Source organism: Bos indicus x Bos taurus, chromosome 29, assembly GCF_003369695.1.
Source record: "Bos indicus x Bos taurus breed Angus x Brahman F1 hybrid chromosome 29, Bos_hybrid_MaternalHap_v2.0, whole genome shotgun sequence".
Lineage (NCBI taxonomy): Eukaryota > Metazoa > Chordata > Mammalia > Artiodactyla > Bovidae > Bos > Bos indicus x Bos taurus.
The window spans coordinates 21,275,191-21,289,853 of NC_040104.1; the positions used below are offsets into that span (position 1 = coordinate 21,275,191).

Genomic DNA, 14,663 nt, shown 5'->3' on the forward strand with positions numbered 1-14,663 from the left:
CACCTCCGCCCCAGAGGTCTTCCTTCCTGTTGCCTCCATCACACCCACCTCGCACTCTGAACTTAGCCAAAGATTTGGGTTCCCACGTGGTGAGCAGTGAGTTGGAATGAGCTGAGTGGCAAAGCAACATGGACTTATCGTCAGACCCCTGAGCCCTAGTGCCGCCTGCCCTTGTCCACATCACTCGGCCTCTCTGACTCTCGGTCTCTCATCTATAAAATGAGGATTAAGAACACCTGCCCTACCAGTGTTCAGGGTTATCGTGTGGGAAGGCGCGCCACGAGCAGCATGGCGCCTCACAATGTTTTAGCACAGATACCGTTGCAAAATCCTTGCCGGTTCTCTGTTGCTACATAACAACTCATCCCCAAACCCAGGGGCTTAAAACAGCAGTGATCAGTTATCAACTCTCATAGTTTCCGCAGATCAAGAAGCTAAACCCAGCTCTGCCAGACAGTTCTGGCTCAGGGTGTGTCATGGCCATCAGACCTGCAGAGAGGCTGGGTCATGTCAAAGTCTGCTTTATTCATGTGTCTGGTAACTAGGCTGGGAAGCTGTGAACGGCGAGTGGCGGGGGGTGGGGGCTGGGGTACCAGCTCCTCGACCTCTCCCTCCATCTCTATGTGTCTCTCCACGTGGTCTCTCCAGTGCAGTGGCCTCAAGGCACTGAACTTCTTACATGGTTGCTAGGGCTTCCTAGTAAAGAATCTGCCGGCAATGCAGGAGACTCAGGTTCGATCCCTGGGTCTGAAAGATCCCCTGGAGAAGGGAATGGCAATCCACTCCAGTATTCTTGCCTGGAAAATTCCATGGACACAGGAGCCTGGCAGGTTACAGTCCATGGGATCACAGAGAGTTGGACACGACTGAATGGCTAACACTTTTAGGTTTCCAAAGCACATGTCCCGCCTCCAGAGGTAGATGTACCAGAAGTTCCCTGTGGCCCCTGGGACACCTAAGCAGGGTGGGGCCTCGCCCACCTGGCCCTTGCTCAGCCATCTGCAAGGGGAGCCCCTTCTCTGCCTCTCTCCCTGACATACAGCCCACGCCATGAGCTCCCACCAGCCATGGCATGCTATGGCCGGAATCCACGTGTGGGCACCTGCCGACCACACATGGGCTGCCTTCTGCAGGGAGGTACTCTAGGGCTGGGGATTGGGGGAGGGCCGGGCAGCAGGCTCCTTTCCTGCCTCCAGGGTTTCTGGGGAGCTGGGATTTAAGATCAACAAATAGGAGGTCAGTTTCCCAGGATCCCGAATCCAAATGTGGCTTTGACTGGCTGACTAGGCTCCAGGTTCTCATAGTGAATTCAGAGTCTGAGCGGGCTCGGGGCATGCAGCCATGGAGTGGCAGGGCTCGAAAGGCACTGGGGGCCAAGAGCGTCCAGCTTAAGACCCACCTCCCTCCGGCCTCAACTACCCCCACCTCGGGGTCTCCCATCCAACTCATCCTCTCCCAGGCATTTGCCACCCGATTCGCTCACTTCCTCTGCATGGAAGACTCCTCTCCTAGCTCCTCCATGTCCCCACCTGCCAGCGGGCCCCTCCAGGCCTCAGCCTTCCTTCCCCAGCCTCTGTTTTAGGGTGCCTTCTAGGTTCCCGGCATCCTGCACTCCCCGTAACGGCCCTCCCCACACAGTCTACGTTGGGCGGGTCTCTCCCCACCCGGACTACACGGTCCCTGTAGTCAGGGACCAGGTCTCCCTGCTCTCTGCACCCAGCACTGAGCCCAGGCCCAGCAGACGGCAGCTCTCAGTGCAGTTCACACAACAGATGAGTGACCTCCCAGGTCACCATTAGCTCAGCGAGTTTACCTTCCGCTGTGACTGTCCAGCGCATTCTGGGGCTCATTCAGGGTCCTGTTGGACTGAGTGAGGCGCGGCCACAGGGCTAAACAAGCCGGGTGCCCACTGTTCTTTTCCAGCCTGCTTCCCTCCTCCAGCTTGGCCAGCATTCCCAGCAGGGGCACACAGCCCTCCACATCCATCTTGAAGAAGTCATTTCATCTTTGAGCTCCAGTTTTCTCATCTGATATGCATGCATAGTCACTTTAGTCGTATCTGACTCTTTGCAACCCCATGGACTATAGCCCACCAGGCTCCTCTGTCCGTGGGATTCTCCAGGCAGAATACCGGGGTGGGTTGCCCTGCCCTCCTCCAGGGGATCTTTCCAACCCAGAGATCGAACTTGAGTCTCCTACGTCTCCTGCACTGGCAGGCGGGTTCTTTACCACTAGTGACGTCTCTCATCTGATAACTGGGCATAATAGTAGCTGCTTGTCTAAAAGGTTGTTATGGGGACTTTTCTGGTGGTTCTGTCATTTAAAAAAAAAACAAAAACTCATTGCTTCCAATGCAGGGGGCACGATCCCTGCATTTCGATCCCTGATGGAGAAACTCATGCCCTCATGCCCTCATGCCCTACAGCACAGCCAAATAAATAATAAAAGGTTGTTTGAAAATCAGATGAGTGCAGGGCGTCGACGTGTTCCGTGGACTGTGAAGGCAGGTCTGAAGAGAAGCCGGGGTCTGTCACCGGGTGCGCTGTGTGCTTCCCGAGAAAGGGGCTGGCACCCGCTCCTTCCCAGCTCCGCACTCAGCCATCAGCTGAATTCATACAGCTCGGCTGACGGCATGTCAGCAGCTCATAACTGGCTGTAATGGGAGAATTTATACCACAAAAATGGCCAGATACCACAGTCAGGGTTTTTTGGGTGTGTTGTGTCATATTTACCATCTGACTTGGGTGTGTTTACCATCTGACTTCCCTGGTGGCTCAGATGGTAAAGCGTCTGCCTACAATGTAGGAGACTTGGGTTCAATCCTTGGGTTGGGAAGCTCTCCTGGAGAAGGAAATGGAAACCCACTCCAGTATTCTTGCCTGGAAAGTCCCATAGATGGAGGAGCCTGGTGGGCTACAGTCCGTGGGGTCACAAAGAGTCAGACACGACTGAGCGACTTCACTTTCTTTTCTTTTCTTTCCTGTGTCATGTTTGGAGAGCTGGGTTGACAGCACACCCCTGCCCCGGCCCCTCCCCTGGCTTAGTCTGTGAAGAACAAGTCTTCCCGTCCGTCCCCACTGTTCAAAGAGGCTATGTGTCATAAGTGGAAGTGCCCTGAATTCTTTAGCAAAACCAGGCTGGAGAAGTCCCAAGTGTGAGCCTTTATTTCCTGTGACTAATGTCCCTTAGTATAATCAGCCTTCATCATAAAGCAGGCAGGAGCAGTGACAGACCTGTGACTCACACCGGGAACCGCGCCCAGACTGGAGAGATTGAGGCTTCGCCCAGCAGCCTCCCAGGGGCCTGGATGTGGGCCCTGGAGAGCACTCCTGATTCAGACCCCAGGCCATCCCAGAGGGTTGGGATGATGAGGTTGAGCCCCAGGGGCCTGACCCAGATCCAAGCGCTACCCCTCATTCATAGGTGGCCTTGGGCATCCCATTTAACCACCTGAGCCTCCAGGGATGGGCAAGAAGAGGAAGTAAGATCCTACCTTGAAAGCCACTCAGTTCAGTTCAGTTCAGTAGCTCAGTCGTATCCGACTCTTTGCGACCCCATGAATCGCAGTACACAAGGCCTCCCTGTCCATCACCAACTCCCGGAGTTCACTTAGACTCACATCCATCGAGTCAGTGATGCCATCCAGCCATCTTATCCTCTGTCATCCCCTTCTTCTCCTGCCCCCAATCCCTCCCAGCATCCGAGTCTTTTCCAATGAGTCAACTCTTCGCATGAGGTGGCCAAAGTACTGGAGTTTCAGCTTTAACATCATTCCCTCCAGAGAAATCCCAGGGCTGATCTCCTTCAGAATGGACTGGTTGGATCTCCTTGAAAGCCATTGGAAAAGTATAAAGTGCCAACCCAATACAAAGCAGGGACCGTGGGTGCAGAAAGGGTCTTCCAGCAGGGCGGGAGAGCTGGATGCAAGTCCTTCCACCCCTGTGCAGGTGGGAGAACTTTGTATTCATCGTGTATGTAATTAGCACTATGCTGTTCAGATTAAGCACCTACTGTGCATCATTGCTTTCCTGGGCACTAAAGATAGGACAGTGAGCAAGACAGAAAAAGTCACTGTTCTCGTGGAGCTTCCACCAATGTAAGGAGACACATCAAAGAATTTGACGCCTTTGATCTGTGGTGTTGGAGAAAACTCTTGAGAGTCCCTTGGACTGTAAGGAGATTCAGCCAGTCCATCCTAAAGGAAAATCAGTCCTGAATATTCATTGGAAGGACTGATGCTGAAGCTGAAGCTCCAATTCTTTGGTCACCTGATGGGAAGAACTGACTCCTTGGAAAAGACCCTGATGCTGGGAAAGATTGAAGGCAGGAGGAGAAGGGGATAACAGAGGATGAGATGGTTGGATGGCATCACCAACTCGATGGACATGAGTTTGAGTAAGCTCTAGGAGTTGGTGATGGACAGGGAAGCCTGGAGTACTGCAGTCTGTGGGGTCGCAGAGTCGGACACGACTGAGCGACTGGACTGAAGGAGACACACAGACAAATACTACTACATTTTGAGTGTCATAAAGCAAAACGAAGCAGGGCGAGGAGGAAGAGAGTGCTCGAGCACAGGTCCGATTTCGTATGGATAACCCTGGAGGGCCTCTTTTAGGAAGTAACCCATCACCAAAGACCTGGAGAAAGAGAGGAAAGTAAAGGAGCAAACGTGGAGAAAAGAGCATTCCAGGCCGAGGTGGGGCAGAAGTGGGCACAGCAAAGTCCCCTGAGGTAGGAGAGTTCCAGGAACAGCAAACAGGCCTGCCTGGCTGATGCAGTGTGAATAAAGGAGAGAGTGATGAAGGTGCAGTCGGAGAGAGCAAGATCTTGTGGGCTCTTGTAGATCACAGTAACCATCTCAGATTTTCCTCTGCTTAAGACAGAAACCACTCAGGACTTCCCCTGTGGTCCAGCGGTTAAGACTCCACCTTCCAATGCAGGGGGTGTGTGTGCAATCCCTGGTCGGGAAACCAAGGTCCGATGTGCCCCAGGGTGCGGACAACATTTTTTATAAAAGGAAAGAAAAAGAAGCCACCAGAAACTTTGAGGGGAGACATAATGTGAAAGAGGTCGTGCTGGCTGCTATTTTGAGAAGAGATCAGGGGAGACTAGGATTGGGGAAGGCGGAGGAGAGACAGAGGGAGCAGGAATGAATGCAGAAAACCAGTCCGGAAGCCCCTGTGTGGACCAGGCGTCCTGTCGTGTGACCTGACGGGGCAGCAGTAGTGCAGGTGTGAGAAGCGATGAGATCTGTGTACATTTCAGACGTGGACCTAGAGCAACTGGGGTGTGAGGCACAGAGCGAAGTCAAGGGCGCAGGAGGGTGTCTGGCACGAGCTGCTGGCGGGTTCATTTGCCATCTGCTGAGACCTCGGGGGTAGAAACCAGTGTCCTGTGCCTCAGGCAAGGCGGGGTGATGTCTTCTGCGAGAAGTGGTGAGAAGGGGCGGGGCAGGCCCCCCACACACAGGCTCACTGAACAACCAGACCTCTGAGCTCCCCTCTTGCTCCACGGGCCTGACTGGAACACCAACGGGGCCCCTCCCTCAGTGGCCACCCCTACCTCCCACCCTCCACACAACTTGAGAACCACGGGTCCGAGAGCATCCATGGGGTCTCCTCATCCCGAGGTATCACCCCCAGCATGTGGGAGGCTCTGAGAAGGAAGCCCCAGGGATAGGCCATCATCCAGACCCTTAGGAAATTCAGAGCCTGCCGGGGGACACGACAGGGACTCCCCTGGCGGTCCATTGGTTAGGACTCCCTGCTTCCACTGCAGGGAGTGTAGGTTCAATCCCTGATCCCACATTCTGCTTGGAGTGTCCAGAAAAAAAAGAATCTGTGGGACAGTGAGGGCTGTGGACAGTCAGGGGAGGCTTCGGAGAGGAAGCAGAACTTGGGTCTGGAGGAGGAACCACTGTGGGGTCAGCCAGAGAGGGTGGAGGGCCCTGGAGGTAGGCAGCAGCGGCTGGGGGGCTCACATGCAGGGCCTTTGGTGGGTCAGAGGACAGGAGAGGTTGTGGCCAGGCGATCAAGGGCCTTGACATCAAGGAGTAGGTTCAGGTCTTTTCTGCAGTCGGGGGCACCCCTGGAGGACTCTGAGAAGCAGAGAAGAGGGTGCACAACGCCCTCGAAGCTGTCCACGTCTACCTGCGTCCACTCCTCCCCTCTCTTTCTGCACTGGCTCCCAGCCCCCAGCTGGGCCAGGTTCTGAGCAGCAGGGCTGCAGCCTGCCCGGACGATGGGAAATAAACAGGGCCGGGCCAAGTACGCAGCACCCCTTGTGCCCAGCCTGGCGGCCCTCGCTGAACCTCACCCTTTCCAGGCACCAGTTCAGAGCGTCTGCCCACCTGGCTTCTCCCTGCTTCCCCGCCCCTGAAACCTGGGGCCTCCTGACCTGATTAGGGCGAGTGTCACCACACAAGGCACTTGATGGATGGGCTCAAGAGTGGATGCTCGTCTCTGTCTGCAGGGCCTCGCAGCCCATCCATCTTCTCTTGGCAGCCTGCTCCCGCCCCAGTGCTCACCTTCTGGGGACAATCCTAGGCCGACGTGGGCCCCAAGGACTAGCCTGTGTCTTGTCCCCCACCAAGGACAGGAGAGAGGGACAGCTTCCTTCCCTGGAGGGTATCAAAACAGGATCAAGGTTGGGGGGATGCACAAAATGTAAGGGGCACCCCACAACTCAGTAATCTAGATGACTATTTTAATGCAACCTTTTTAAAAAAATCAAAGATGATACAAAAATGATATAAAATCAAGTGATATAAAAATCACTATTTAAAAAAATTTTTTAATCTTTAATTTCTGAAAAAAGTATCAAAACATTGAATGTGGGAGGAAAAAAATGTGTGCCCCTAGTTCCATGATTCTACATATTTTTTGATGGTTAATTTTCTTTTCAGAACACTGAAGTACTTGAAAAAATATTGGAACATTTAAAAGTAGGTGTGTTTAAACTCACAAGATTACTTCAAACTGAAGTATTTTATTTACAGCAAAAATAGAGTTTATTGTCATTTCACTTTCCTGGCTTTGATGGAAGCAAATGCATCAATGATGATAATAATCTGCTTTCCTCTTCTTTTCTCATTTTCAGTTGAAAAAAAATGGCCACATTTGATCATTTCTCATGACCAAGTGACCATCTTAAGTCTTTTTAAATTAATTTCAGTTTAGATAAAGAGCCTGCCTTTATTTAAAATTGTGATGTTTTGTTCACTGTGAATATTTTTGCATTCGTTTTGGTATTGTTTTGTAATTTTCATTCAACTATGATTTCTCTCCATTTCTGAGGTTTTTGGCAAGCCCATAAATTTCATGCCCAGCCTTGGACAACCTGCCCCCAGCCAGAAAAGGGTTCCAGGACCCCCGGGCCTGGGGGAGGGGGCCCTGGGAATGAGCCAGCTCTAGGGCAGCCAGCAGTCACCGTCACCATGAGTCTTGGAGGGAGGAGCTGGCTGGGGATGGTGAGTGTAAGGTTCAGGTGGGGCCACTGCTTTGGGCCTAAAGTTCGAGATCCAACTCAGATTCTGGCTGTGTGACGTCAAGCAACTCTCTGATCCCTGCTCAGCTCTTCGCTCCTGAGTCCCAGAGGGCTGTTGAGGCTGGCCCTCCCCTGCCCTGCTCACCTCACTGGGTCATGATGAGGTTCAAGGTAAACCATACGAATGACCGCCCCCGTGCTGGGCAGCGAGGGCAGCCAAGGCTATTCCACAGCCTCTCTGTTCACTCAGTGCAGCGTCAGAAAGTTCTGCTTCATGTCTAACTTCTTTCCTCTGCCCTCCCTCCCTGGTCCATCTTTTCTGGAAGACGAGCCTAGAGGGCCTATTTAATTCTGCAGCCAGTGGCTCCGAGCCGCAGCTCCGCGTCAGCCACCTGAACACCCCTCTCCTGAGCATGGAGTGGGAGTGCTGGGGACTTAGAGCAGTAAGGGCCCGGTGTCCACCATGCATGGCTCACCTCACAGCCCCTCTCAGCACCTTGACACCTCGCTGCGAGCACCTGTGCAGGCACACGCCACTTGTGAGGAAAGGCTCTTTCCTGCCAGAGTTTGATGGGAAACCTTACAAGCTGCCTGGCAGCTGCTCCCCGCTCCCCACCCCAGCCCCGCGTCCCTCCCGGAGCCCTGGCCTCTGCTCTTGTCTGCCTTCTTCGTCCTCAAAAGGAAGCTCCTCTCAGAAAACTAGATGGACAGAGCTAATTGGGAGCCAGGAAGAAGAAACTTCAGGCAAGCTAATGAGCAAGCCTGGAGTGGACACGAGCCCAGAGGGGCTCTGGGAAGCCATCCGGTCCACCCCCTGCCTCGGGGCCATGTGGCCCGCCACATGCAACTCATCCCTAACAGGGGAAAAAAAGACCAGCTCTGGCCATGAAAAAGGATGAAATAATGCCATTTGCAGCAACATGATAGGACCCAGAGATTATCATTCTAAGTGAAGTAAGTCAGACAGAGAAAGACAAATATCATATGATATTGATTACATGAGGAATCTAAAAAAAAAAAAAAAAGATATAAATGAACTTATCTACAAAACAGGAACAGACCCACAGACTTGGGGAACAAATTTACAGTTACCAAGGGCAAAAGGTGGGGTGGAAGGGTAGATTGGGAGTTTGGGATGGACATGTACACACTGCTGTATTTAACATGGATAACCAACAAGGACCTACTGTGTGGCACAGAGAGCTCTTCTCAGTACTCTGTGATGGCCTATATAGGGAAAGAATCTTTAAAAAAAAAAAAAAGTGGACATATGTGTATGTACAACTGACTCATTTTGCTGTACACCTGAAACTAATACCACATTGTTAATCAACTGCTCCAATATAAAACAAAAATGTAAACCTGAAATTATCACAGCATTTTGAATCAGCTATGTGTTAGTCGCTCTGTCATATCTGACTCTTTGCGACCCTGTGGACTACAGCTGGCCAGGCTCCTCTGTCCATGGGATTCTCTAGGAAGGAATACTGGAGTGGGTTGCCAATCCCTTCTCCAGGGGATCTTCCCAACCCAGGGATCGAACCTGGGTATCCTACATTGAAGGAGATTCCTTATTGTCTGAGCCACCGGGAAAGCTTACCCCAATACAAATATAAAAACTTTAAATTTGTTTTTAAATAAAAGTATTTTAAAAAAGAAAACAGGCTCTAGAGAGAGGCCTGCCACCTTTCCCCTCTCTGGGTCAGTTCTTCCTAACATCTAACCTTGCTCCCTCGCAGGGCACTTGAGCCCCTCTTCCCTTTCAGTGCAGGTGGCGACTCCACACTGACCATCCTCTATGTAACTGAGGACCTGTGAGTGACCCACTTTGTGACCAAAGCCAAGCTGAGGGCTGTTTCATTCAGGGAAAGCCTTGCCCATCTCTGCCCAAGGCTACGACCTATGAATGCAAATGAATTCCAATGGGAGTCAAAAGTAAACATCATCATTTGAGTCAGTTGCAGTGAGGTGGCTGAACCTGTTATACAGAGCGAAATGTCAGAAAGAGAAAAACAAATATTGTATATTAACACATATAGATGGGATCTAGAAAAATAGTACTGGTGAAGCTATCTTCAGGGAAGGAATAGAGGCACAGACGTAGAGAATGGACTGTGGACACAGTGGGGGAAGGAGAGCGTGGGGTGAATTGAGAAAGCAGCATGGACATATATACACCGCCACGTCTGAAACAGATGGCCAGTGGGGAGCTGCTGTACAGCACAGGGAGCCCGACCAGGTGCTCTCTGATGGGAGGTGGGGAAGGAGGTTCAAGAAGGAGGGGACATATGTGCTATTATGACTGATGTGCATTGATATATGGCGGAGACCACAACAACACTGAAAAGCAATATCCAACTAAAAATAAATAAAGTTCTTTTAAAATAGAATAAAAGTGGTCAAAAAGGAAAATCGCCTTGGCTCCTCTACTCCCCTAAACACACACACACACACACACACACACTCACTCACTCACTCAAACGGTGTGTTCCAAAGTCAAATGCAAATGATACTTTCAATTATGTACCAAATCTGGACCATCCATGCCTCTGGCCATGAACATTAATGCCCATCACGGAAGCCGACAGTGGCTTCAAGACACATCCAATACGCTTCACTTCAAACCAGCCCTGAACACCTCACACACCCACTTCTCTGAGCAGCTGATGGGCTCTTCCCCAGCGACACGTACGTATGCAGCGCTGATTCCTACACGGTGACAGTGATGTAGATCAGAGCTGAAACCCATATATTCTGATCGCAGGGTACTCCCAGCCACTCAGTGCTGTCCTGCCTCTCTTTCTGGAGTGTGCACAGAACCCTCAACAGTCGGTCAATTGCTAATCAAATAGAAAGGGATACCTTAGAAGGGAGACAGAGGAAAGCAGGGAGGTGATTAAGGATCCAGGGGTCATTAGCCATAGCTGACAGGGCCCAGAGAGAGGGATGGTTGATGATGGAGAGTGGAGAACACAGAAGGTAAAAAAAAAATTTGTCCGATGTCTCAGAAGTTCAGGGGACACCAGCTGTCCTGGGTTCCATTTGGTGACTCCAATCCTTCTTGTTGTTTAGGCAGTCAGTCATGTCCAACTCTTTGGGACCCCATGGACTGTAGCCCTCCAGGCTTCTCTGTCCATGGAACTCTCCAGGCAAGAACACTGGAGTGGGGTGCCATTCCTTCTCCAGGGGATCTTCCCGACCCAGAGATCAAACCCATGTCTCCTTCATTGGCAGGCAGATTCTTTACCACGGAGCAACCTGGATGGCTCCCAGTAGCCAATCTCTGTGCTGCTGCTAAGCTGCCAAGTCACTTCAGTCGTGTCCGACTCTGTGCGACCCCATAGAAGGCAGCCTACCAGGCTCCCCCGTCCCTGGGATTATCCAGGCAAAAACAATGGAGTGGGTTGCCATTTCCTTCTCCAATGCATGAAGGTGAAAAGAGAAAGTGAAGTCGCTCAGTCGTATCTGACTCTCTTAGCGACCCCATGGACTGCAGCCCATCAGGCTCCTCCATCCATGGGATTTTCCAGGCAAGAGTACTGGAGTGGGGTGCCATTGCCTTCTCAGAGCCAATCCCTGTAGTCATCTGCAAATAGGCAAAGCCCTAAAACTGGCCTGTGAGTCCACACGGAATGCCAGTGGGGCCAAAGGAGTCCTCAAGACATCTTAGTGTTCATTAGTGTTTCCGGACCTGCACCTCTCCAAACACCCCCATCTGGAGGCTTTGTTTTTCCTACCCAGTTCTCCTTCTTGCTGGCTTCTAGTTTTACCCTCCACTCATTTACTCAGTACCCATCTCTTGAGCACCGACTCTGTGCAAGCTCTTGGCTGGGGCAGGAGAGACAAGGAGGAATACAACGGGCCTGCTGCTCTCCAGAAGTCACCCCTAGCCAGACCCCTCAGTCCAGTCATCCGTGAGATCCAGGAGCTCCGCAGGAGCCAAGGAGAGGCTCCCACCCAGCTTCGCCCACAGCACTGGCTGAGGAACCGGATCACACAGGGACGAGACTGCTCCCTGCCTCCGATACCGGGCCACAGTGTAGAGGGGCTCACTCGAGTCACTTCAGCAAAGCCTGACAGTCACGCCTGCGCCCTCAAGTCAGGAACGAAGAATGGGTGTTCCGAGAAGAGAGAGTAGGTCCTCCCTGAGCCCGTAACTAATACAGTGTAATTAGCTATAATCACCATGCTGTACATTAGAGCCCCAGAACTTGTTAACCCTACAACTGGAAGTTTGTACCCTTTGACTGACATCTCTTCCGTTTTCCCCACCCCCAGCCCCTGGTAATCACTCTACTGCCTGTTTTTCAGAATTCAGCTTTTTTTAGATCCCACATATGTGATATCATACAATACTTGTCTTTCTCTGTCAAACTTATTTCACTTAGCACAGTACTGTCAATATTTCATCCATTCAATATTCATTCATTCAATATTTCAAGTTGTCACGAATGACAAAATTTCCTTCTTTCTCATGGCTGAGTAGTATTCCATTATATATATGTTTTTCTTTCTCTATATATAATACATATAGAGAGCTAATGCAATTCAATAGCAAAAAAACAAACACTCAAAAGTAAAACAGGCAGAGGAACTGAATACAATTTTCCAAAGAAGATGTACAGATGGCCAACAGGCCCGTGAAAAGGTGCTCAATATTGGTTATCATCTGCTGCTGCTGCTGCTAAGTCGCTTCAGTCGTGTCTGACTCTGCGCGACCCCATAGACAGCAGCCCACCAGGCTCCCCTGTCCGTGGGATTCTCCAGGCAAGAACACTGGACTGGGTTGCCATTGCCTTCTCCAATGTATGAAAGTGAAAAGTGAAAGTGAAGTCGCTCAGTCGTGTCCGACTCTTAGCGACCCCATGGACTGCAGCCTACCAGGCTCCTCTGTCCACGGGATTTTCCAGGCAAGAGTACTGGAGTGGGGTGCCATCGCCTTCTCCAATCGGTTATCATCAGGGAATTGCAAATCAAAGCCACAATGATATGTTACTCCCCACCTGTTAGAATTGCTGTCATCAAAAAAGGTGATAGATAGCAAGCTTTGACAAGGATGTGGAGAAAAAGGAGTCTTTATATACTTTTAGTAGGAATGTAAATTGGTGCAGCCCCTATAGGAAACACTATGGAGGATCTTAAAAAACTAAAAACAGAACTACAATGTGATCCAACAATTCCACTTCTGAGATACATCCAAAGAAACTGAAATCAAGATCTTGTAGAGGACTTCCTTGGTGGTCCAGTGGATAAGAATCTTCCTGCCAATGCAGGGGACACAGGTTCGATCCCAGGTCCGGGAAGATTCCACATGCCATGGAGCAGCTAAGCCCCTGTGCCACAACTACGGAGCCCACGAGCTGCAACTATGGAAGCCCGTGTGCCTGGAGCCTGTGCTCCGTGACAAGAGAAGCCACTGCGGTGAGAAGCCTGCGCGCTGCAGTGAGGAGTAGCCCCCTAGAGAAAGCTTGACACAGCAGCGAGGACCCAGTGCAGCCAAACAAATAAATAAGACCTTGTAGAAATATTTGTACTCCCATGCTCACAGTACCCAAGAAGTGGAAGCAACCCAAGCGTCCGTCAACAGATGAATGCGTGAAGAAGATGTGGTGTATACCCATAATGGAACACTACTCAGCCATGAGGAAGAAGGAAATCCTAACATTTGTATGGAGCCACAAAAGATTCCAAATAGCCAAAGCGAGCCTGAGAAAGAAGAAAAAAATCTGGAGGTATCACTCTTCCCGATTTCAAACTATACTACAAAGCTATAGAAAAAAGAAAGAAAAAGAAATAAAAGTAAAAAAGCCTATAGTAATCAAAACAGTATGGTCCTGGCATAAAAACAGACATATAGACTAATGGGACAGAATAGAGAGCCCAGAAATAAGTTCATACATATACAATCAACTAACATTTGACAAGAGAGCCAAGAATATTCAATATGGAAAGGACAGTCTCTTGAATAAATGGTGTTGGGAAAACTGGATAATCACAGACAGAACAATGAAATTGGACCCCCATTTATAGCACTCACACAAATGAACTTGAAATGAATTAAAGACTTAAACATAAGATTTTGAGACCCTAAAACTCCCAGGAGAAAACATGGGGGGAAGCTCCTTGACAATGCTCTTGGCAGCAACTTTCTAGATGTGACACCAGAAGCATAAGCAGCAAAAACAAAAATAAATACGTGGGATCACTTGCAACTAAAAGGCTTCTGCACTGCAGAGGAAACCATCGACCAAACGAAGAGGCAATGGGAGAAAATGTTTGCAAGTCACATACCTGACCTGGGCCTTGTGGACACCCTGCCTCCACCCCAGGGAGCACCCAGCACATGGGGAGAGAAGGCAGCCAGCCTCCACCTCAGCACCCCCAGCTCGCAGTCCCAGCTGCCAAGGACCTCCTACACCCCGCAGCATTCACGTGTCCCCTCGTTCAATCCCACACGAGGAGCCCATGGTAGCTCCACTTTACAGATGTAGAATCTGAAGCTCAGAAATTCACAAACTTGCTGAAGGTCACCCAGTGAGGAGGCTCCCAGGTCTGAGAGCAAAGATGGTGCCCACTTCTCACCCCCATACCACTTCCCTGGGGCTGGAGAGACAGGGGTTGGCAGCCCCAAACCCAGCCCACCGACCCCAGCAAATGCAGCTGTAGAGGTGACTAGAGGCAAGTGGGGCGTCGTTTCCTGCCCTGGAGAATCTAACCCAGAGCACAGAGTAGAGCCAACATCTTCTTCTGGCCAAACCACTCAGCTCTCCTCCAAAAGGGCAGTATTCTGATACAGAGCACACCAGGCCCAAAACCAGCCCCAGTCCCACTCCCACAATAGTGATGAGCACCCCCTGCCCAGGCGCACCCCCTGCAGTGGGTGCTGTGAGGGCCACCCTGAGTCTCCCTTTCAGGATGGAAGAACTCCTTTCCCCCAACTGCTAGGCTGTGGGGTGGCCAGCTCTCTGCTGAGCCCCCTCTGGGGATTACCTGCGGCCAAAGGGAGGAAGCCCTCCCCCAGTGACTGGCCCCCGCAGGGCAGAGAAGCCAGCCTGCCCTCCTGGGATGGGACAGCCTGAGGGCCCCCCGGGCAGCGTCATTGCTTCTTGTTGGGATCCACTGAGATCTCCAAGGTGCCACCCCCACGGCCAGATGCCCTTCTGTCCAGTCCTGTCTCC

The 14,663-nt window shown here is 51.2% G+C and overlaps 1 protein-coding gene across 2 annotated transcripts in view; it reads left to right on the forward strand.

The window, feature by feature from the left end:
* KIRREL3 (kirre like nephrin family adhesion molecule 3) overlaps positions 1-14,663 on the forward strand; it is a 604,188-nt gene that overhangs the window by 534,551 nt on the left and 54,974 nt on the right. The window lies entirely within an intron of this gene.